At 46.3% G+C, this 26,485-nt stretch overlaps 1 protein-coding gene across 1 annotated transcript in view; it reads left to right on the top strand.

Annotated features, from left to right (window-relative positions):
• The window catches only part of TMEM132C (transmembrane protein 132C), a 1,063,202-nt gene that overhangs the window by 913,806 nt on the left and 122,911 nt on the right, over positions 1–26,485 (top strand). The gene's annotated exons all lie outside the window — the stretch shown is intronic.

Below are 26,485 nucleotides of genomic sequence, written 5' to 3'. Positions count from 1 at the left end.
GAACCAACGCTCACCCCACCACCCACACCATGAAACTAGAACCGAGGCTCACCCCACCACCCACACCATGAAACTAGAACCAAGGCTCACCCCACCACCCACACCATGAAACTAGAACCAAGGCTCACCCCACCGCCCACACCATGAAACTAGAACCAAGGCTCACCCCACCGCCCACACCATGAAACTAGAACCAAGGCTCACCCCACCACCCACACCATGAAACTAGAACCAACACTCACCCCACCACCCACACCATGAAACTAGAACCAAGGCTCACCCCACCGCCCACACCATGAAACTAGAACCAAGGCTCACCCCACCACCCAACCCAATGAAACTAGAACCAAGGCTCACCCCACCACCCACACCATGAAACTAGAACCAAGGCTCACCCCACCACTCACGCCATGAAACTAGAACCAAGGCTCACCCCACCACCTACACCATGAAACTAGAACCAAGGCTCACCCCACCACTCACGCCATGAAACTAGAACCAAGGGTCACCCCACCACCCACGCCATGAAACTAGAACCAATGCACACCCACCACCCACGCCATGAAACTAGAACCAAGGCTCACCCCACCACCCACACCATGAAACTAGAACCAAGGCTCACCCCACCACTCACGCCATGAAACTAGAACCAAGGCTCACCCCACCACCTACACCATGAAACTAGAACCAAGGCTCACCCCACCACTCACGCCATGAAACTAGAACCAAGGGTCACCCCACCACCCACGCCATGAAACTAGAACCAATGCACACCCCACCACCCACGCCATGAAACTAGAACCAAGGCTCACCCCACCACCCACACCATGAAACTAGAACCAAGGCTCACCCCACCACCCACACCATGAAACTAGAACCAACACTCACCCCACCACCCACGCCATGTAAGTAGGACCAACACTCACCCCACCACCCACGCCATGAAACTAGAACCAACACTCACCCCACCACCATGCCAAGAAACTAGAACCAACTCTCACCCCACCACCCACGCCAAAAAACTTTAGAGTGTCATTGACAGAAAACTCAACATGACTGGCCAAGTCATCTCCATTACCGCCTCATGCTTCCATGCCCTGAAGATGCTGAGGAAAATTTTCAAATGGTCCCAAATCAGCACCTGGAAAACCGTCACTCCTGCCCTCGACACAATCAATCTGGACTACTGGACCACCCTCTATGCTGAGATCAACAAAAAACTCACCGAAGGCTGCGGACCATTCAGAACTCTGCGGCTAGAATCACTTTCAACCTCCAGTGCTGCACTCACATCACACCAGACCTGAAGGAACTCCACTGGTTCTCTATTCACACACGAGCGCAATCCAAACTCCTCACTCACACTTTCAAGGCACTACATGACACTAGCCCAGCATGCCTCAACAATTGCATCGGCTTTCACAAACACTCGAGAAACCTCTGCTCATCTGGACTCCTACTTGTGCAAATCCCACGCATACGGAAAACCAGATCCGGTGTTCGAGCCTTTCAAATTGCTCCTAAAGCTTGGAACGACCGGCTGCGTTCACATAAGAGCCGCCTCCTCACTTCTTGAAGTCCACAAGCAGCTGAAGACCGGGCTTCTTGGGTAGTCCTGCTCAGGGTGACTTCAGAGGTGTTGGCACCCGCAGCGAGAATCATTTTTGGAACCCTTTTCCCGAGACCATCTCCTCAGATTCCCTCACGACCACCGGGCAAATGTGCCCGTCATCTCTCCATAGACACTCTCTCACATACATTTCATTTGTTTTAAAGCACTAGTAAAGGCTGACTTTACTAATAAGAATGTATATCAACCCAAACAAACACTTTACAGCAACATTAGGAATAGATGATGAAAGACTGGGGATAAACCATAACGTCCTCACCAGAGCCGGACTGGGAACAAAAACTGGCCCTGGCAAAGTGCTCGGCCCCACTGGGGAGGGGGGGTGGAGGTGCCGCCGAGCTCTTTGCGGGGGGCGGTTTTCGGCCGATTTTGGTACAGGGGTGATTTTGCCGGCCCCCATCCGTGCGGCGCACCGGGGAATTGCCCGGTGCCCGCTATGGCCAGTCCGGGCCTGGTCCTCACCTAGTTTATGCACTTTGCAGGCAGCGCTTTGATGACAGTTCGTCACAGTCACTGTTCTATATTAGGTTTGTGACTTATGAACTGCGGTAACACAAGGATCTCTGTGACAAAAGCAGTAATCCACTCACCTATACATACAAAATCCAGATATGTGACCTGCACGGGACCCGTTCTTTGCCGCAGGCATATTAACCCTTGGTGCTACTTCATGGCTTAAAGTGAATGCACAAGAAACTCTGATGAAGGTGTTTTTAAATCCTAAATTATTGCAAAACGCAGAGCACACCAACCCCTCCTCCCCAGGTCAGCGCACACTGTGGCTGGCACCAGCCTGCCCTGGGGAACTGAACCCACCCCTGCCAAGTCTTGCCTTTTACCACCCCTTCAGCCTTTCAGATGAAGCACCCCTTTTTCCGTTTCTTCTTTTGCACAAAATCACACTCTTTGACAGTCCAGTTCAATTTTGTGTTGTGGAATATACCGATTTGCATAATGCGGACTTTTGTCTAGAGTGACGCGGTGGATGAAAAATGATGGAATGGAATACGCTCCGAAGGACTGCCAGTAGGTGAGTTTAATTCAATCATTCCACCCATCACTTTGTTTGTTGCAGGGGAATATTTCCGAAGCATAAACACCATGGTGGCCGTCTACAGCCATGAGTTCACCATCACACTTACAACAAGCTGAACTGTGCTTTGTTGTCATTGTGTCATGATTGGGTCGGTAACGCCCCGTCTTCAGCATTTCAGACAGAATTTGATACCCAGAGGGTTCTGGGAGAAGGTGCCACACCTTCCCAGGTGCTTTCCAAGAGCACAGATTTTACTCATGACTAACTGAATGAAAAGAATGTTATTGTATGTTGTCACTTGAATCAAAAACAACTTCTTTATTTGGCTTTTGGAAAAAAACATAAAAGTTATGGCGAAGAAAATCATCACAAGATCAAATCTATGGTAAACAACTGCACCACAAGGCGCCCATTTACCTCGCACAGAAATTGATAATCTCTGGTGGCTCAAAATCCTCTAGGGGTGCAGAAAACCTACTGCTGAAACCTCAAAGATTCAATTAAAAAAAAACATATAAACGATCCTTCTCTGGGATGGCTCCTAGGATTTGGAATACTCTTCCCCCTGAAACCAGACTGAATTCTTCTACCATAACTTTCAAAAAGAAAGTAAAAGCAGCTCTCATGGCAAAATTTACTTGACCCCTCTACCCTGACCTGAACCTTTTCCAACCGAGAAGCACCTATTTTGTTCTTTGACGACTTTTCTGTGTTTTTGTACTATGATCGCATGCTTTGGTACTTTACTACTCTTTCGTGTGTATTCTTATATTTATCCATGCTTGTTCTTTCCCCCAAAGTACTGCATGTATAATGTGTCATGCTATTCATTATGTATAATCAGCTTTATCATCGTAAAGCACTCTGATATCCGCAAGGATCTTGTTCGCGCTCTGTAAAACCTTAAAATATATATATATATATATAAAATACATAGATGTTGTAACTTTGCTCACCGGAATCAGCAAATGGAATTATTTTCAATTTGCAGAAGGGGTGCCTCTACAGGTGTGACGTCACCACTGCTGGTGCCATCTACCGTGGCATGACCCACGCATCAACGGCAAAGATCCCCGCCCTGGAAACAAAAGAGCATCCACCCTGTCTGAGCTGACCTGCACGGGGTGTTCCCCCTCAAGCTGACGTGCATGGGGGTGTTCCCCCCTCAAGCTGACGTGCATGGGGTTGTCCCCCCTCAAGCTGACGTGCACGGGGTTTTCCCCCCTCAAGGTGACGTGCACGGGGTTGTCCCCCCTCAAGCTGACGTGCACGGGGTTGTCCCCCCTCAAGCTGACGTGCACGGGGTTTTCCCCCCTCAAGCTGACGTGCACGGGGTTGTCCCCCCTCAAGCTGACCTGCACGGGGGTGTTCTCCCTCAAGCTGACGTGCATGGGCGTGTTACATTCTTGGGAGTGCGGAACAGGTATAATAGGAAGAGGCTTACTCTAGTGTTTCCCATCCTCCTTACGTCTGGGGACCCCCACTTAATCATTACTGGAACCCGGGGACCCCCCACAAGTCATTACAGGAACATGGGCCCCCCCCCCACTTGTCATTACTGAAAGCCGGGACCAAACCAAAGCATTGTGGGTAATTGAACCACAAAACAATACACCAAAATAGAGAAAAAAAGCATTCATCACACAAATACACAAACGATGACACCGTTTATTGTATTTGCAAACACATATACATGAAAAAAATCTAAATATAATTTTAATGCAAAGGTTGGAGCTTTTCTAAATTCAATGGCGGTCACTCATTGCCCAGACTTTATTCTGTTTGCTGCCCCTGCACGGCTCTCGCGAGTCAATCTGAGGATACTAGTGCCATTTTTAGACTCCAGCTTCAAATTCCTTCACATTTACAGTGTGTTTTAAATGTTCAATTGTAGATTTGGCTTCTTTATGTACACTTTATTAATCTGTGAATCTCTTTGATTTTTTAAGTAGTTGCGTACCCCCTGAGGGGGCTCCGGGGACCACAAGGGTTCACCGGAGCACAGGTTGGGACCACTGCTCGAGTGTTATGGTGCACTAGGAACTCCACTGGTGCATGAGAGGTACATGGGGGGACTCCTTGTTCCTTCAGCCCTCTCACTGCTGACTCCAGAATATCGCCCCGCCCATCCTACCTCCTAAATGTCCCCTGCAGCCCTCCCTCCTTGCATTGTTCTGTCCCTCTGGATACTTTCAGCACCTCCCCAGGACACCCCGCTCACCGATCCCTCCCCCTCCTCTTCTGGATGCACACGCAAACACACACACCTCCTACAGAAATACACACATGCACATATACACAGAAACACACACACATGCATACACGCACACAAACACACACAAAAAACACACACACACCTGCACACACATACATAAACACACATACCCACACAAACACAAACACCCAGACAAAAACACACACACAAAACATACACAGACATGCACACACACACCCACTTAAACACACACATGCACATACACACACAAGCACACATACACACACCCACACAAACATACATACACAAAAACACACACAAGCACACACACTCCTACATAAACACACACATGCACTACACACACAAACACTCAGATAAATGCGCACACAAAACAAAACACACACATACAGTAACACCACACAACAACAACACACCCCCACACACAAACACACACCCCACACAAATACACACAAGCACACAGACAAATGCACACACAAACACACACAAATAATACACACAAAAAACACACATGCACCCACATACACAAACACACACACAAACACACACACACACACAAAAACACGCACACACAAAAAACACACCCACATAAACACACACACTCACACGCAAATACTCACACACACAAACATGCACACACACACACACACAAGCACACACCCAAACACACACAAACATGCAAACACACAAACACACACACGCACACACACTTTTTTTACCCAAGTATTTACTATTTTCAGACTTTAGTAAGTAATACATTTACTGCTGATCCCCTGCTGCCTTCTAACTATCGGCCTATCTCCTTATTGCCGGCACTGGCCAAAGTTTGTGAAAAGGTGTTATTTTGTCAACTGGAGGCTTTTGTTGAAACATCTAGGGCGCTCCATGCAGCCCAGTCTGGTTTTAGAACATCCTTCAGCACAGAGACGGCACTGGTTGAGGTGGCGGAAGCCATCAGGGAGTCCCTGGATGGGGGCGGCAGAGCGACTCTGATTTTATTGGACCTCTCTGCCGCCTTCGGTACAGTACCTCACCAGCTTCTCCTGGATCGGCTCTCTGCCATCGGCATCTCTAGGGCAGTGTGGGCTTGGCTAAGATCCTTTTTGGAGGAGTGCTCCCAACAGGTCTGGGTGCCTCCTTTTTCTTCCTCTGCCAGGAAGCTATCAATGGGAGTCCCGCAGGGCTCTACTTTGAGCCCGCTACTTTTTAACATCTATATGACCCCTTTGATTGCCCTGGCTGAGGGGCTGGGTGCCAAAATCATGGCATATGCCGACGATACACAGCTTTTATTCACATGGAAAGGTTCTGAATTGGGCACCGAGGATGCGCAGAGGTGCTTGTCTGCTGTGTTTACCTGGCTGGCCAAAGCACAACTTAAGTGTAATGAAGAAAAATCGGAGATACTGCTGTACGGTAACTTTCCCCCTCAGTTTAGAGAGGCCTTGTGGCCTCCGGACTTCCCATGCCCATGATAGAACTTGGGGATATGGTTTGGGGAAGATCTCCGGTTTGCCGAGCATATTAAAAAACTGACTGGTATCTGCTTCGGCACTCTTAAGATCTTAAGGAAGTTCTTCCCTCTGCTACCACAGCAGGCAAAGGAAATGGTGGCTCGGGCGCTTATCCTCTCCAGGCTTGAATACGCCAATGCCCTATTTATTGGCTGATTCAAAATGCGGTGGCCAGACTCCTATTCAACATCGCCAAACGATCCAGTGCAAGGCTACTGCTGCGTGACCTTCATTGGCTACCAGTGGCCCAGGGGGTCCAATTTAAGATCTTGACCATGGCTCACAAAGCCCTGCATGACTCGGGACCTTTGTACATTAGGAAGCGCGTGGCCTTTTACAAGCCGGCCCGCTCGCTCCGCTCCTCCTCTCGTCGCCTACTGGCCATTCCTCAATTTCGCCGCTCCAGGATGGGCGGCCAATCGTGGTCAGTAAAAGAGGCCATTCTATGGAGCAAGCTTCCGGGCCTGCTGCGACATACACAGGACCTCCGTATCTTCAAGAAACTCCTCAAAACTCATATTTTCAACCCTCTCAGTTAATTTCATCGGTGCCCTTTCTGCCTATGTCCATTCGTGCCAGGATACTCCTGAGTAGTTGCGCGCGTTACAAATCATATATAACATAACATATAACATTTCTGATATTTTTATTGTTTTTGCAATGTATATCTATTCAAATATATGATTAGGCTTTCCTGTTTTCAGTTTCTTTTTTTGGTAAATTCTGGTGGGGTTTTTTCAGTGTTTTCAAGTGATTTCAATACCTTAAAAAAACAGTGGTTATCAGTGGTTACACATTTTCATGCCACAAAAAATAGAAACAGTGTTTTTCCAGTGTTCTTGGAAAGTTTTGCTTTTATTATTGCTTGCGTTCTACACTGATAATGCATGGTATATTTACAGTGTACGTACAGTGTATACGAGGTCCAAATACATTTTTGCAAATCAAACCTATTGTAGTACACCATACAATACTTCTTCAGTGAGTATCTGGTCACGTGCGCTCGCTTTTTCCTTCTCATGTAAATGTTTATCTGTGAAAAGGCCCTCTCAGCATTGGCACTTGAGAGGGGCAACCCCAAAACGGCCAGTACACAATTTGCTAAGTTTGGCCACTGACATAGCTTTCAATGCCAATACTGGTTCGCATGAAGATTGAGATTCTCTGGGCAGGTTCTGACACATTTTCGTTGAACTGGGCACTTACACCCTCAGAGTTATTGAAGCAGTCAAAAATTAAGCAGCACTTTTGAAACTACAGAGGAGATTCTATGCATCAATGCAAGCCATTTCTCATACATTGTAAAATAAAAGTTCCTGAATTGCTCTTCAACGTTGCTTTGTTTACCAAGTGGCAAGCACTCTAACATGGAACATGTTGCAAGTGCTAAAGTCACTAAAGGTGTCGCCCAGCCTACTCTCAAGGAGTCGTTTCACATCTACATCAATTATGCTGAACACTTGGCAGACAAGGGTGTTTTCAGACTCTAGCTTTTTTATTATTGTCACTACAGCAGCTATGTTTTTCTGTAAATATCTAAGAATGCAGTAGATTGCACTTTTTTGACATCACTATCAATATGCCACCAAAGATCCCCACATTTCTTGCCTTTGGCATCCTCACTCAGCAGAAATGCTGTAAACGGTTGCAACTCGGATAATATAGCATTCAACGCCCCTTGGGCTGAAAATCATCTCATCAGCTAAGTGACACAGTTGGGATGACTCTTTCTTTGATGCCACAGAAAGCAGAAAATGAAAAATATTTGTGTTTTAGTTCCAGTGCATAACAAAACAGTGCACCAGAATGGACTAAAAAGTCAATAGCATTCTTCATGACCTCTGAAGATTGTAAAGATCTTTTCAGCATAACATCTAACAAGTGGCACGGATCGCTTACAGGGAAGCACTTCAGCTCAGGTATCGATTTTGGCAGGTCATCATACAACTTTTTCATATACGTAGCTGAATCCCTGCAAAATAAAAACAATATCACTCCACTCTTTGTTGAACTTGGAAAGAACCTTTTTTCAGCAGTACTCCAAGTGACACTGCGTTCCATGTTCTATCCTGTCATGTTTTTACCACAATCCCAGGTGCTTTTGATAACACTCTTTTCACATTTCGTTGAATGTTTAAAGCCTGAGGTGTTGGCAATTCACCTACTATCAATACTAACTCACTAGAAACTGGGGGCTGATATAGCAAGGGTTTTTACCCGTTCTCTGCGGGGAAATATGATGGCACACATTGGGAAAGATTCTTCTGAAACCAGCCATGTTACCTATCAATGAAAGAATCAAACGCAGCCAAAATATCAAACATGATTTTGATATTTCCTGATTCTCTACAGATTATAAAATAATTGAACACGACCTAAAACAATCTTCTAAACCCTGCATCTTTAGACCAAAGACCACAAAACTGAAAAAAGCAAACCGAAGAAGAAATAGTATTTTAATGACATGCCTAAAAAACAAAACTGAAGCAGAATAATGTTAGCCCAGTCTTTCTTGCTGCTAGGTTGTATAACAAAGTTACATTATTGGCCCCTTCAGGAAGAAAAAAATGACTCTTTCACTCTCCTTTTCCTTTCTGTGAATGGCCTTTAGTTTGTGGTTATGCAGGTTTTTTTTCAGTGTCTGTATGTTTATACTGGTGAGGTCTATTTCCCTTTTGGGGGGGTTTCATCAGTTATTATAGGTTTAAACCTAAAACCAGACAGCCTATATATGATTATTAGTTTGGAGTGTGAATTGTTAAATGTTATTTCCAAAACAAATATTTTGTACAATTTCGACATTGTAAATTAGGAATACTTTATTTGCCTCTCTCCCAGAATGTAATACTTTTCAAACATTGCTTAGTTTGTAGAGGAAATAGTACATCTGACACACTCCTCCAATAGAGTTTACCTGTAAACCCGCTCCCCAGTGTTGCGTAGTTTGCAGTAGGAATAGCAGATCAGACAAGCCCCTGAGTTAAATACTTTTCCAAGTGATGTTTAGATTGCTGTGGAAATAATTTGACTGCACTAAATATATGCATTTTCTCAAATTATAGTTTAATTCGTTACAATGGTGATTAACCCACCCACAACTGAAATAGATGCCCTTTCCACAATTTTTGTAAAATATATTTGACCTTGCAAATCTCACCCTCCCCCAAGTATATGTTAATTGATTAAAACTTTAAATGGATTAAACAATTGTTTGCATATTTGTACATTTATAAGAAATAGATTCTTTACTTTCAAAATATATAAAAGAAATGTATTTGTGATGATTTCTTTCAGATATATATTTGTTTACCAAAACTATTTTATTTCTTTAATCGTTCTGTGTTTTGTAAATGTCGTATTTTATTATAAAAAGGTATATTGTTTAGTTTTAAATGCAAATTTGTTGAAGTAATTACAAAAAGAAATCATATTAATTATGTAAAATATATTTCTAAAAAGTGTTGCAATTTTTTTAATTTTTAATAATTTTAATCAAATACATTTATTATTTCAAGAATATATTTTGATATGTTTACACTATACGTTTGTTTTCAAAATTTTTGGAAACTCTAAAGTTAATTTTAAAACTCATAATATTAATCTATATTTTTGCATTGTATATTCTTTAACTAGATTTTTTGTAGGATATTTTGAAATTGATTTTTTTGTTATTTTAATTATAACTATATAGTTGACGAATCCTTGGTAGTCTATATTTTGACCTCAATATTATTGTAAGCGAATACTTTTGTACTCACTATTCAGGACTGCAATCATGGCACAAGAATGGTTGTCCATGTAGGACCCAGATTGCGCGGAAAGAGAACGCGCATTCACAAGGAAACGCCTTGGCCACGCCACCCACCTTGGTCGATGGTGCATGATTCTTGGAATTAGTGAGGGGCCGCTGTACACAGTGCATAGTAATCTGCCAACAGGGTCATTATCGGAGTACTCTGCTAAATAGCTTTTTACTGGCTTTCCTGGAGGCTGCCAAAAAGGTTGGGTTTTTGTGGCTGTTTAAAGACCATTATTGAAGATTTATAAATTATATAGGTAAATACAGAATGATATGAATCCATTTTGCAGGTGCTCACTTATTGAGCAGTCGGCCATGTTTTCAGAAATTCTGCCTTCAAGACTGAAGCTTAAAGAAAGTTTGAGCACACATTATAAACCAGCAGCATCTCTTTTCCAAGTGGTCAGTCATTCTATGTCAGGGACCTTCAGCTGACACTCACCTGGAGAGAACACGGCAGCACCATCCCCCCCGGACCTCTCTCTGCCCCGGTACATGCATATCACAGATGCAAATGAAATCACAGAGAGCTATGTTTGCAGGGTATGCACTCTCCCACTTACCTGGGGAGCAGTAGATCCAAGTTCACAACAACAAAAAAATCGAGTCAGGCAGAATCACGACGGGCAGAATCACGCCAGGCAGAATCGCACCAGGTAGAATCACACCAGGTAGAATCACACCGGGCAGAATCACACCGGGCAGAATCACACTGGGCAGAATCACGCCGGGCAGAATCACACCGGGCAGAATCACGCCGGGCTGAATCACACCTGGCAGAATCACTCCAGGCAGAATCACACCAATCGGAATCACACCGGGCAGAATCACGGCGGGCCAAATCACGCCGGGCAGAATTACGCTGGGTAGAATCACACCGGGCGGAATCATGCCGGGCAGAATCACGCCGGGCAGAATCACGCCCGGCGGAATCACGCCGGGCAGAATCATTCCAGGCTGAATCGAGATAGGCAGAATCACACCGGGCAGAATCGAGCCAGGCAGAATTGAGCCAGGTAGAATCATGCCAGGCAGAATCACTCTAGGCAGAATCGCGCCAGGTAGAATCACACTGGGCAGAATCACACCGGGCAGAATCGAGCCAGGTAGAATCACGCCAGGCAGAATCACTCCAGGCAGAATCTCGCCAGGTAGAATCACACCGGGCAGAATCACGGCGGGCAGAATCACACCGGGCAGAATCACACCGGGCAGAATCACACCGGGCGAAATCACGCCGGGCAGAATCATTCCTGGTAGAATCGAGCTAGGCAGAATCACACAGGGCAGAATTGCGCCAGGCAGAATCACACCGGGCAGAAAGAGGAGCTGGAATCTACCGCCGGCTCCTCCACTATGGCGGAGGAGCAGCGCCCCCTTGCGCACAGAGGCAGACGGAAAATAAAATGGTTATAATTTTATTTTTCATCCGTCTGACTCTTGTGGGCGAGGCCACAGCGCTGCAGCAGGGGGAGGGGGCATGGTGAGCACTTCTGTCAGTGCGCATGACGGTTTGGCGGCTGAGATCTCTCCAACTCGACTGCCTTGCTTGGTGGAGAAACCAGCAGGTGCAGGTTCCAAGCTCCCAATGGAGCGCAAAACCTGTGCGCTCCGCCCAATCCCGACCCTGCTCTCATTGAGAGAGCAGTATGGGGATTGGCTGCAAGGGACTCTGGGAGCCTGCGCTCAGAGGAACAGAAGAGCGGCGAGGAGAAGAGCGCTGAGCATCAGGTGGGTGAGGTTTGTTTGTTACTGCCCCCTACGCTGCCACGCAATTTTTATGGGACCCCGGCTGCTACTGCTGGAAATCCACACTTTTCCGTGATTTCTGGCTTCTCTTGTCTGCCATTGCGTGATTTTTGCCTCCACGGGGTGAGCCTGTGAAGATAGCCGAAATCGTGTAACATATGGTGGCAGCTTGTGAGTTGGCCAGTCTGCGATCGCCGCACCTCAGTGGTCATCGCGCATGACATGGAAACACTTCCACCTAGAACCAAACAAAAACATCCTTCCAACCACACACCCTACACAGTCTAGCGTACTACCTATGTAGGCAAGTGCTTCAGCGCACCGCATACGGGTAGTAAGCACTACAAAAATTCTGCAACACAATCCACTACATGTTACTTTTAGCCAGTGCTTGAAATGGAAACATAGAAGTGCTGGTACTCTCCAATTAAAAGGGATGTATGACGGTACAACGCGGAATAAAACACCTCAGACCATCACAACGCAGGTTTTACAACGCAAGTCGTTACAACGACTTGCGTTGGAGGGCGCTGGACTTAGGAGTAGTATAATTTACTATTCCAACTCCAGTCTACATACAGTAGGGAAGGTGTTGGATACTAAATTATACTATTCCTTGTCCTACAGCGCCCTCCAGCGCAAGTCGTGGTAACGACTTGCGTTGTGAAACCCGCGTTGTAATGGCACTGCGGTGTCATTACTGCGTTGCAAAGGATGTTCCCCAATTAAAAGTATTACGTTTTTCTTAGGAAGTGCAGGTACAGTCCCTCTCAAAATAGAAAAGTGCCAGTATCCAGTACCGGCCCAAATAAAGCACTGCTTTTAGTATATTTTAGTTATCCTAGCTTTGCATAGACACGAGTGACTTACGGCTACATGCATCATTGTTGCCGTGTGCGATTCCTAAATTGCGAAAATTAAGGAATCGCAATTTAGAAATCGCAAACGGCAATGCATGAAAAAATCGCAACTTTTTTTGCGATTCCTTATTTTTCCTTAATTGCGATTCACAATTAAGGAAAACCTTCCCATTCATTCCTATGGGCCAAAAGGCCCATAGGAATGAATGGAAAGTCATTCACATTTTGCGATTTTCAATTTGCGAATTCACAAAATGTGAATGCAATTTCAAGCGTGCAGGGGGGTCCAAAGAACCCCTCCCTGCACCCCTGAAATTTAACTTTAAATGCAATTTACACAAACACATGCCCCAAGGACATGTGGGTGTGTAAATTAAAACTTTCAAATATGTAACTTGTGCATGTTTAAAAGTTTTCGGTAAATTAGCATGAAGTTCAACTTCATGCTAATTTACCCCTTCCAATTTGCAAATTAGCAATTTAAAAATGATCATGCATTGCAATTAAGAAATCTCAAATTGCGATTTCTTAAATGCAAATGCAATTTTAGAAATCGCAACATGGTTGCGATTCCTAAAATTGCGAAAAGCATGATGCATCCAAAATTTGAGAATTGCATTTGCAAACGGCCGAAAATTGCGATTCGCACCGTTTGCAAATGCAATTCTCAATGATGCATGTGGGCACTAGATCCCCCAGCCCCACCGGCCTGTGATGAGCTCCTGTATGTGCCCAGTCCATCATTTCTCCTCGACTGGCACCGCTTGAATCCTGGGTGGCACCCTGCGCCCACCGATGTCTCGCCTCATTGGCGCAAAGCACTGCCGATGCCAGCAGACTGCGGAAAACCCGCTGAGCTTTCACTTTCCTGCTTGTTAAGGAGACTTGGAAATGGTTACAAAAGGTGCTCGGTGCAAACAGAAGAAAACGCTGAACGAGCCGCAGAAGTGTCCTTAAAATGCCAAGCCTGGCGCTGGCATCGTTAGAGAGACGATTTGCATACGAGCCGAGGCTCGTACCTGGGGGGTCCCTTCATCTCGGCTGCCTCTGTGGATGACAACTGTGCAAAGCGCCCAAACAGGGAGGGGGAGGCGCTGTATGCAAAGCAGCGCGTGAGACGGCCTCTTCAAAGGCACCAGGGTGCTGCGGAGGACGCCAGTTTAAGGTCGATTCCGTCATTTAATTGCTTTAAACAAGGAGCTGAAACTCTCTTCCAAATTGACTGTAGTGACTGCGAAAACGTCTCATTATTCATTCATGAGTGTCTCCAATGATCACATCATTACAGGCGCCAAACGTCAGTCATCAAAGGGCGAACAATGGGCGGTGAGAGTTGGAAGGGGTGAGGATGGGTTCAGCAGAACTCTCTCCAGACTGTGGCTGAAAACCCTATGTCCTTTACGTGTTTCTGTTGGTGAGATATTCAGTTACCTTATTGGCGATTTGTAAAGCGCTCGAATGTCAGTGCTGGCTTCGGTGCGCTGTGATAGCACAGTCACTCTAAGCACGCACTGGCCAGACAGTATTGTTAGATTTCAAGTTAGTGAGGCCCTTACCTGCAGAAGTCCAAAGTGTGGATTGAGCCTGTCTGTCTCCTAGGAGATTCTGAACAGGAGAAGCAGCTTCCAGCGCCCTGGCCAGCAAACCTTGTCTGAGGTCGCTGGGACCTTATATGGTCTGCTAGTGGTTGGGACATGTCTACACTGATTGGTGGTTGTATCTGGTGTTTCTATTGGATTAGGGTTAGTGTCCTCATTGGTTGGGTATCTGAGGGTTCTGATTGGTTTCTGGGTCTGTGATTCAATCAATGTAGGGTTGGGACTAGGGCTAGGGTTAGGCTTTCTATTGGAAGTAGGGACTAGGGTTTCTTGTGTTGTTGGTTGTTCGACTAGAGTGGGACTAGGGTTAGGGTTAGGCTTTTATTTGGAAGTAGCGATTAGGGCTTCTGGTGTGATTGGTTGCTGGACTGGTTGTGGGACTAAGAGTAGGGTTAGGCTTTCTATTGGAAGTAGGGACTAGGGCTTCCTGTGGCATTGGTTGCTTGGACTTGGATTGGGACTACTGGTAGGGCTAGGGCCTCTATTGGACGTAGAGAGCAGAGTTTTTGAACTGATTGGGTGCTTGGACTAGGGCTAAGATTGGCTGTAATGTCCTGTTCTCCTATTGGTTCTAGATTTTAGGGCTAGTGTTGTGATTGGATAGTGTTAGGGCTAGGGTCCCCATTGGCTTAAGGGGTCACCTGATTAATAGGGCTATAAAAGGCCAGGGTTACGGCGTCTCAGCCTGGGCGTTGAGGCTAAGGGCGGAGAGGACAAGGGTAGTTGCCTGTTTGAGCCTGTTAAGGGTGGAGAGGACAAGGGCAGTTGCCTGTTTGAGCCTGTTAAGGGTGGAGAGGACAAGGGCAGTTGCCTGTTTGAGCCTGTTAAGGGTGGAGAAGACAAGGGCAGTTGCCTGTTTGAGCCTGTTCGAGACTGACCAGGACCAGGGCCAGAAATGCTGCCCAATATACATACCTCCTTTATGCATCTATACACTTTCACTGTACTTATGGATCTATGTATTTATCACTTTCTTCTAATTTAGCATTTCCAATGCACTACCCTATCTCTCATCCTATATATTTATCAATATATCCTCTACATCCACTCTCTCATTTATCCCGAACCTCATATCCCTACTATGTTCCCCAAAATAACCCTTTCTAGACTCTCTCCTACTCTATCCCTCCTTGCATCATCAGACACCCCTTTTACTATACCGATCCTCTAAAACAAACCTTTCTAAACTGCTCCCTCTGACTCCTCCCCTTCAAAACTCATTTTTACTCATCCAAAAGCCTCCTCCTACTGCTAAAAAAAACATCTTTCACTCTTTTATCTCTCAACTATCCTTTTCAATCAAAATTAACAGACTAACATGTTCACTTCTCAAATTCCATTTTCAACTATACAAATTCACCATTAATCCTTTATGGGTTCCGGAGTGGCGTGCTACTCGCCCGAAAAGCGCTTCAACACCCATCAGGGGTAACAAGTGCTATATGAATGAAAACCTTTCCTCCCCTTTTATCTCTCCGCTATCCTTCTCACTCCAAATAACTGACTAATATCCACCACTGAAATTACTTCATATTTCACCATATTAATTCACCACTAATCCTTTATGGGCTTCCTGAATAGCGTGCGTCAACACCCCATCAGGGGTAACAAGCTCAATATAAATACAAACCTTTGTCCTCCTCTATCCTTCTGCTATCATTCCAAATCCAAATAACTGACTAACCTATCCAGCACTTAAAATGTACTTGCATGTTTCACTATACTAATTCAACACTAATCCTCTATGGGTCCTGGAGTAGCGTGTTACTCGCTGAAAAAGCGCTTCGACGCCTCGTCAGGGGTAGTAAGCGCTATATAAATGCAGTTACAATACAATACCAGGTCGCCCAGTGAGTTCCCATTGTGTCAGGTATGTGGTTGTGTGCAGTGTGGGTGGAGGAGTGGGAGTGAAAGGTCTTGCCTGGCTGTGTGTACTAGGTCGTGCAGCCAACTCCCAGAATGCACCAGCTTCGTGGTTGTGTGCAGTGTGGGTGGGGCTAGCCTGGCTGCGTATACCAGGTCCTACAGTGAGCTCCGATTGTGCCAGCCAGGTACATGGTTGTGTGAAATTTGGGTGGTGGTGGGAGAGAACTGAGAAGTGAGCAGTGTGAGCAGGCACATCCATGTGCCGGACGACCTGTGCCAGGGCACAAAACAGAGCCCGATAGAGACCCGTTTCAAGGCCCCCTTTAAAAACTGCCTGTGCTCAGACCCAGTGAGACCCGGCCCACTTAAAGCCCTGCCAATACCATTTGATGATGCCATCAGAGGTAAGATCAATGATCTCATCTGAGATGCCATCAGTGATGTCATTCAAGATGTAATTTAACATGTCCTGAGTGATGTCATATATGAGGTCATAAACAGGCCATATGGCCGTGAGTAACGGGTAGTTTACCAACCATAACTGACGAATGTCAGTGCTTTTTAGGTTTTTACTTGTAACTTCGCCTCAAACGAGGTTTTCAGTACATTTCAAAGGTTTACTTATCAGGTATGTGACTGGCACCATCTAGGTGAAAAGAAAAAAAGCAAGCATTGGCAAAACCACTGTTTCTAGCTCAACACCTTTTGGCTTTGTCTATATAAAAGAAAGACGCTTCTCAGCGCCTTGAAAAATGTATTCTGGGAATATTCACTGTGGCGAAAGCCTACTTTATGAAAATAATAGCATAGCAAACCATCTATTTTTTTTTTTTAAACCATCTATCTCAGAAATAATATCTATAGTTCAGAAAAGAGATTCTGGAGCAGAAAGTGAGAAGCCTTGGTGGACATTAGTAGGCCAGCGCCGCCCCTATTACCACCGTCTTCGAGGAGGAAGAAGCCTTGTCTCTGGATGATGGACTGCTCGTCTACCTGCACTAATGGCTTCCTTTCATTCACCGCGGGTTTTTTCATCTTCTGGATGCGGCTGTTGCTTTTTTTCGAATGTTAATGGAGGCAGCCAGGCACGTCCGTGAGCACAATGGTTCAATTAGTGAAAGAGCACCGTCGTTCCCCAGAGAGGCTTCGTGTCCAGCCGCTGACGTCACACCGCCTTTCATTTTTACTGATGAAATGTACTTTTCTTATTGGTTTAGTATTTCCTTTTTCAGAGGTTTAAGATAAATTCTCAGAACTCTGAGTTGGATGTCTTCTGCCCCTGGTGTACTGCGGGCATTGCAACACTGTGTCACATCCACCGCGGAACCACAAAACCAAAAATGGGGATGAAGAGGTAGTGTCCACAAAGGTGCACTGGAGGTGGATACGTCCTCCTCTTGAAACGTTTTAGAAACACAAAGATCCACCCTCAGAAAATTCAGAATCATGTACTCACTGGTTGGTTGTTTTTTCTACAGAGGTTGGAAGCACACAGTGTTCGTTTAAATACCCCTCACATACCAAAAGGGCCCGTGGTGTCATGCTTCATCATTGGGGTCTTCCCGCCCCGCTGCGGGACGGGGCGTGCTACGACCTACAACTATGTGGAAGCACTGATTTTCAGAAAACTATGTGTTGTGTAGGAAAGTGAGTGAAAGGTCAGGAGTGAATGAAGTGGTGAGTTAAAAAGTACCTGGCTCTGATGGACTAAAAAACTTTAAATATTCCTTGGAACTGGTACTGTTAAAAAGGTGGGTTGGAGGTGTATTACTGTAATGGGCAATCCCTCCTGTGTACGTCAACATGTTTCGAAACGCTCAGGCTTCTTCTTTAGGACCAAGCAAGATCCTTTCTGTACTCACTATAATATTGGGCAGATGTCGAAAGAATGATCCAAAGTGAATACATGTTTAAAAGTGATATATGTACAAGTAGTGCTACTATGTGATGGGCATGCCAAGTTGTCATCCACAAGGTACAATACCCACTAGGTATTTTCGCAGTAATTTGTTATCAATGGAGATAATGCCCCATGAGCATCAGCTCTCTCCTCTGCATCCACAACACCTACAACAACCATTCACCACATACACGGTATCCACTATCTTTTCCTCTATCAACGACCACTGTATCCATTGTATTCGCTGCATTAGCTCTCTCGTCTGCGTCCACCACACCTACAACAACCATTCAGCACAGACACTGCATCCAGACCTCTTCAGTATCCACTGTATCAACAACCACTTCATTCACTGCATTCACTGCATCTGCTCTCTCCTCTGCATTCACTTCACCTACAACAAACATTCACCCCATACCCTTCATCCACCATTTCCTCAGCATGCACTCTATCAACAACCACTGCATCCACCGCATTCACTGCATCGGCTGTCTCCTTCTCATCCACCTCACCTACAACCAACATTCACCACATACACGGCATCCACTATCTTCTCATCATCCACTGTATCAACAAACACTTCCTCCACTGTATCTGCGCCCTCCGCTGCATCCACCACGCCTACAACAACCATTCACCCCGTACGCGGATGTATGACGTTACAACGCACACTTTTACAACGCATACCTTTACAACGCATTTTTTACAACGCAACATCCAATACAACGCATTCCATTACAACGTATGCCATTACAACAAAATTTTAAAAACTACATTTACAACGCATTCCATTACAGCACATAATACCTTTACAACGCATACCATTACAACGCATAACATTACATTGCATGTTTTGGTAAGTATTGGATAGTGTAGGGGTGAAAAATACTATTCTAACTCCAGGGGGTGCAACAGTAGGGTAAGTGTTGGATAGTGTAGGGGTAAAATTACTATTCTAACTCCAGGGGGTGCAACAGTAGGGTAAGTGTTGGATAGTGTAGGGGTAAAATTACTATTCTAACTCCAGGGGGTGCAACAGTAGGGTAAGTGTTGGATGGTAATGTTATGCGTTGTAATGGTATGTGTTGTAATGACTGAGTTGTAATGACATGCGTTGTAGTGGTGTGCGTTGTAGTGTCATGCGTTGTAATGGTTGCGTTGTAATTGCATGTGTTGTAATGGATGTTGCGTTGTAAAAGTTTTGTTGTAATGGTAGTGCGTTGTAAAAGTTGCGTTGTAAAGGTTGTTTCCCCCCGTACGCTGCATCCACTATTGCCTCAGAATCTACCAAACATACTGAAACCCTTGCATCTCCCCCATACACTGCATCCACTCTCTCCTTATCATCCACTATATCAACAACCACTGCAGCCACTGGATTAATTGCATCCGCCATGTCTTTTGCATCTGCCACACATATCATGCGACTGCATCCTCACAAGTATCACACCCAGCTGCGGCTCCTCCGCAATGGTCCTACTGGCTCAGAGCCAACAGCTGAAAAATAAAACAATATTTTTTATTGGTTTTGTTTTATATCTGTTGGCTCTGAGCCAGTGTGTGCAGAGAGGGGTGGGGCTGGGCCATGGCAGGGGGGAGGCGAGGTAGATGTGCGCTCTCATGTACGTATGTTAGTTTGGTCAGCTGTCTTAGGCCGGCTAAACTGACATGCGCACTTAAATGACTCTAAGCCGGCTGTATTCTAAAGCTGGGTTGGAGAAACAGGAAAGACTCCCTGTGTCTGAGCGAGCGGTACTCTATCTCACTTAGGCCAATCCCCACGCTGCTCTCAAGTTTGAGAGCAGCACAGGGATTGGATGGGGAGTCCGTGCTGCCAGGAACTGGAAACGGAGGAGCGCAAGGCAGCAGGCAGCACTAGGTAAGTGTTTTTTATTATTATTATTTCTACCCCCTCCCCCCTCACCCCCGCAGTTCTCCCGAGCGCTTCCCTCTGGCCGCCTCCCTCGCCGTGAACCCTACACCTGCCCTGCCAGTATTTATCTGTACCAGCCGCCACTGATCACACCACTACGTCCTCCACGCTGGTTGTAAGCCGCAACCACCAAACCTTTAAAATAGTCCCCCTCCTTTACCTCACCTGCTTTCCCTGCATTAAACGCCTCCACCCACAAAGAAAAAGAAAAAACTCTCTTGCACCCATCGCTTGTACAACACTGGGCGCGACACGTCTGCCTCGTGGCCACTCTGCGTGGAGTGGCAGCTGGGGCTTTGCCAGCTCAGAATGACGGCGTGCTCTGTGCCTGCACTTATTTCATTAATTGTCCATCAAGCACACAAGTTAGTATCTTCGTAGAACTCGATACAGATATTAGTGACATAATTTTCTTCCACCTGTTGTAGGGTGACCAGGTGTCCCCGTTTTGCCAGGACGGTCCCTGTTTTTCACCAGCTGTCCCAGCAAATTTCAAGAAATTTAGCTCATGTCCCTGTTTTTAGAGAGGGTCGACTGAAAACGGTGGGATGTGTTTTTTATGTTTTACAAAGCAGGGAGAGTTAGCAGTTGTTTCAAGTAAGCAATTTAATAAACAGGCAAGTTACTGGGCTTAAAAATTGCATTTTATGTATTTTCTTACTGCCAGTTCTGAAATTCTCTGCTGATGAGCGCTGTCATCACTTGAAGTAAAATTGTAGTCCTTCTTCTGTTTTTGTGAAATTTCCCGGTTTTTGGCTTTAGAATTCTGGTCACCCTAACCTGTTACAAAGTAATAAATAGCAGGCCCTGAGGAAGAAGGTTTTCAAATAGTTTTACCATTGAAACGTACGTCGACCAGAGAGAGAGTGCGACACCCCAGCTATCAGCACAGCGACTGAGGGTTGATTTTATCACCCGGTTCTTCCATCGGTGCATGCAGTGTTGTTGTTCTGGGGTGCAGAGTGTGAATGTATTGAGTGCAAGAGACATGATTGTTGAGAGAGGTGTAAATGTATGTGGGGATGTGTTGAATGAATCTGTTATCATTTCACTGAATGTGACCTTAAAAGTGCTGAAATTATGTGTATCTAATGTACGGTATTATTTGAAAAATGATGACAGTTACCATGTTGTAATTGAGAAAATATAAATATGTATATATATATATATATATACATATATATCATTTATACAAAAAAATGTAAGATGTGAAATACTAAAAGGAAAAAAAGGAGAAAAAAGGAAATAAAATATGTAATAACAAGTGACTGTTCTGTGTGGAGTACAATGTTCCTTATGCCCCGAGTTTGAGCTTTGAGAAGCCGTTATTTAAAGAAATTGAGGTCTTGAGGGAACACTTGAGGGACCTGTCAAGTTACTGGCAGGGGGTGCCTTGATAATTCAAGTGTGCGGGTCGTGCCCCTGCTGCGTTCTCAATGCTTCGGGGTACATGTGCACATGGCAATGGGTGCCCGACGCGTGCAAAGCATTAAACTGTAAGAAGTCTCTCTGACAGGGTCATCTCAGGCGTCCACAATGTCAATATGTTCAAGGCAGGCAGTTGACGTACACCTCCCAAGAGGTTCTCTCGAGGGCGGTGTGACACAAGTTTCCCTGATCCTTCCAGTTCAAAAACTGTCCTTTAACACGTCTCCCCCTTTGTATGTTGCTGGGCAACGCAGCACGCTTGCATAGTAGGAAAAGTGAGGAGAAATTAAAACTTTTGTCCTCGTTATACCTGCCTTGAGGCAGCATAATATTTTGGCACAAATCCCTGTTTACAAATCTTTGTAGGTTGTGATGTCCATCAAAACCCATGCGTAGTGTCACGGGAAGACCCACATACCACCCATAGAACAAGCAGAGCAGCACGTGGCGTAATTTAGCGTTAAATTAGAATACTAACCAATATAAAACCAGATTTGTGCTGGATACTACATCCCAACATATCAGTTTGGGGCGGGTTTGCATCACTTCTCGTGCAAAGCGTTTGCAAGTCTGGGTACCTCTTTGGATCCGGTTTCCATCCCATCCAATGCAAAGTGTTAGCAAGTCTGGGTACCTTTTTGGGTGCGGTTTGCACCAATTCTGGTGCAAATCATTTGCAAGTTTGGGTATCTATTTGGTTGTGGTTTGCATCACTTCCGGTGCAAAACGTTTGCAATCTGGGTACCTCTTTGGATCCGGTTTCCATCCCATCCAATGCAAGGTGTTAGCAAGTCTGGGTACCTTTTTGGGTGCGGTTTGCACCAATTCTGGTGCAAATCATTTGCAAGTTTGGGTATCTATTTGGTTGTGGTTTGCATCACTTCCGGTGCAAAACGTTTGCAATCTGGGTACCTCTTTGGGTCCGGTTTCCATCCCATCCAATGCAAGGTGTTAGCAAGTCTGGGTACCTTTTTGGGTGCGGTTTGCACCAATTCTGGTGCAAAGCGTTTGCAAGTCTGGGTACTTTTTTGGATCCGGTTTCCAGCACATCCGATACAAAACATTTGCAAGTCTGGGTACCTTTTTGGGTGCGATTTGCACCACATACGATGCAAAGCGTTGCAAGTCTAGGTACCTCTTTGGGTGTGGTTTGCACCACTTCCAGTGCAAATCATTTGCAAGTTTGGGTATCTATTTGGTTGTGGTTTGCATCACTTCCGGTGCAAAACGTTTGCAAGTCATGGTACCTCTTTGGATCCGGTTTCATCACATCCGATGCAAAGTGTTTGCAAGTCTGGGTACATTTTCTGGGTGCAGTTTGCACCACATACGATGCAAAACATTTGCAAGTCTGGGTACCTCTTTGGGTCCGGTTTGCATCACTTCCGTTGCAAAGAGTTTGCAAGTCTGGGTACCTCTTTGGGTCCGGTTTGCATCACTTCCGTTGCAAAGAGTTTGCAAGTCTGGGTACCTCTTTGGGTCCAGTATGCAAAACTTCAAATGCAAAGCGATTGCAAGTCTGGGTACCTTTTTTGCGTCCAGTTTGCACCACATACGATGCAAAGCGTTAGCAAGTCAGAGTACCTCTTTGGGTCCAGTATGCAAAACTTCCGATGCAAAGCGTTTGCAAGTCTGGGTACCTCTTTGGGCCCGGTTTCCGTCACATCCGATGCAAAGTGTTAGCAGGCCTGGGACTATATTTACTAGCTGATGGAGAGGAGGGTGATTGTTATACTATTACTTCTCCCTCGGACATTAAGTCGCATTTTCCAGCGCCTACCCACTGCCTGAGGCTGCTCCAAGGCACTATGAAACCAGAGAATGTGGAAAATGCCGAGAGACAGTTCTTCATCATGGTTGTGTCTGCCCTGGTCAGTGCACCACGTGACTCTGATCGGCCACGTCATGCTACGTCCATGACGTCATATGATGCTCTGTGAGCGGTGAGCGTGGACCGCTCCCCCACCCCCGGTCCGGCCCCCACCCCACGAGCTCTGCGAGCCCCCAGGACCCCCGGAGTGCGGGATGCCTTCGCCCCCAAGGGGCGGGGCCTCATTAATATCACTTAGTGCACTCATTAGGGGTGACGGGTCCAGGGATGCCGAGGGGGGGGGGCGGGTCTCCGCGCGGGTCCTTAATTGCTCGTGACACTTCGCTCCATCCCGCCTCGCGGGGGCGCGCGCAATGGCCACTTAGCGCCTGATGGATGCGCCCCTCGACCCCCCCCCCCAGACATGTATGACACCTTGAGGGATGGACGTGACAGCGGCTGCACCGGATGCAGCTCCGCGAGCCCCGCATCCTGTGGGTGATGTACGAACCCCTGGACGGGAGGAGGGCCCCTCCCCCACCCCTCCCGGGACGGCCCCTCCCCCACCACACCCCCCACGGGACGGCCCCTCCCCCACCGCTCCCTCTGATAATAGATGGGGGGCGGCGGGCTGCAAGTGGCAGCATTGATGAAGGCGCCGATTAGCAGCGCAGCCCCCGCCCCGACGAGGCGAACCCTGCCTTATTTATCTGCCTGCTATGTACATGTTAATTGCCACCTCCCGCGGCACTGACAGCCGCACCAGGACCGGCGGAAGGTGCCAGTCGAGGGGGGTCACTGCCCGCGCAGCGCGTTGTCTGACCCCACCTCGACAACCACAGCTCTTCCATGACAGCTCGGGTGCCAAGAAGCCCCCTCAAAGGGTGGTAATGAGGGGCGTCCGCACCTCCCTGGCAGGAACGTGCATTTCTCTGCTCATTATCCGGTGAATCCATCACATACCTGTGTCTCATTGCGCAACACAAGCCTCGTGCGCGGCTCTGTGGACCCCCCCTGCTAATGATGGCGGCAGAGATAGCGCTGAGACCCCCCCTCCAGCCCATTTGAATCCCTGTCCCTTCCTCGCCGGTCTGTGCCCCCTCCATAGCTTGCGCCTGATGCTGGGGGCTCCCACCTTCCGTCTAAGGCCCGCACTGATGTGCGTTTCCCTGGAGTTTCCCCCTCTGGGCATTTTTCAGGGGGCCCCATGTCTGCCCACAAGCCCAGCTTGGCCTTAGCAGTGTAAGGGCAGCTCTCCATGGCTGCTCTGGGCCTGGAGTCCTGGACGTGCAAAGAAACACCCCATCGAGTGCATCCATCAAGGGATTACTAACCCCTCGCTCAGTGGTTTTTTAAATCTTTTGCACTTTAGTAATGCGACATCAAATGCTATCCTCGTCGCCAATGCGGTATATGATGGCGCAGGGCAGCCAGCAGTACAGATGATAACAGGATGGTTTCTTCTCTAGCATAAGAATCATAGGTTACAGGTAGAAGATGGTTTGACGGAAGCCCCCCCCCCCAGCAGCATCCTTGCCGCTGAGTCTACCCACTCCAACTGACACTCACTCCACGCAGGCACGCCTCAACATCCTCTTCTCTCACACCCACACTGGTTGAGCAGCAGGGGACGTAGAACCAAGGAGGGAATGCATGGCAGTGACATGGAGACACCTCACAGGGACCATCACAATGCCATGGAGGGACCACCTTAATGTCATGGAGGGACCACCTTAATGTCATGGAGGGACCACCTTAATGTCATGGAGGGACCACCTTAATGTCATGGAGGGACCATCATAATGTCATGAACTGATCATCGCAGTGCAGTGGAGGGAGCATCATAATGCCAAGCATAGAACATCATTATGCCAAGGCGGGGCCATCACAATGCCTTAGAGTCACCACAGAGTGATGGTCATAATGGACCATCATAACGGCATGGATACAACATCTTAATGTCATTGAGGGAGCATCATAATGCCTCAGAAGAATGATCATCTCTGATTTGAAAGAGGTTTTAGCATCCACACAGTAAAACCTGTCATGAAAAATGAACGGATTGGCCCCCAAACATATCTTTTAGTTCGTGGGCTTGAAGCTCGCGTTGTTTTTTGGAGTTAGGAAACAACAGAGGATACATGAATGACAATGAAATAGTAAAATGATACTGGGGTCCGAACTCTCAAATTAAACACAAACACTGGGATGAGCAGTGAGCCAGGTATACTCATAAAAAGATCCTTACAATTATACATCCAAGTGAGGGCAGGCGTAGTAAAAGAAGTATGTTTCTCAAGTCAAACTCCAGCTGTAGTAAATGGGGCACTGGGCTGGTGACGGGCAACCGCTCACATCAACTGAAAGAAGAAGAAAGGCAAGGAATGGAAAATTGGGTGGTGGAAAAAGGGCATAGAGCATAAAGCATTAAACACAGAGGGCCCGATTCACAGAACTAAGTTAAGACAAAATACTAAACTTACTACCATTTTGGTATTCACAGAAGGCACTTACTCATCTCGGTATTCACAGAAGTTAGGACTCCTAACTTTAGGACTCCTAAACTGAGAAATATCCTAACTTTAAGACTTTCGGTATTCACAGAAGGCATTTCGGAGTCCTTAAGTTAGGAGTACTAACTTTACTACTCCTAAACTGAGAAATATCCTAACATTAAGACTATCAGTATTCACAGAAGGCATTTAGGAGTCCTAAAGTTAGGAGTACTAACTTCTGTGAATACCGAAATGAGTAAGTGCCTTCTGTGAATACCAAAATGGTAGTAAGTTTAGGATTTTCTCTTGAGTTAGTTCTGTGAATCGGGCCCAGAATGTACATGTGAAAGATAAGATCTACTACATGCCAACCAGGAGGATGCTTAAACTGATACTACACACCTCACCCCCTACAGGAAAAAGAAGGAAAACAAAAAAAGGGTAACATTATATTGAATCAAATGTAATACTCAAGTCTTTCCATCTCTTAGGTTAGCCTGCAGTCCAGACAGGTCAACAACAGACACCAGCAGACGCAGCACACGTGAGACATGTGTTACTCAGTATCGCAGAAGTGTGAGGTTGTGCCCCATTGTTCATGGAGTAACAACGAGCGCAAGACCTAGAACAGTTA

This window comes from Lissotriton helveticus, chromosome 11 (genome assembly GCF_964261635.1).
Source record: "Lissotriton helveticus chromosome 11, aLisHel1.1, whole genome shotgun sequence".
Lineage (NCBI taxonomy): Eukaryota > Metazoa > Chordata > Amphibia > Caudata > Salamandridae > Lissotriton > Lissotriton helveticus.
The sequence above is the reverse complement of the archived record's forward strand: the minus strand, read 5'-3'. Positions and strand labels throughout refer to the sequence as shown.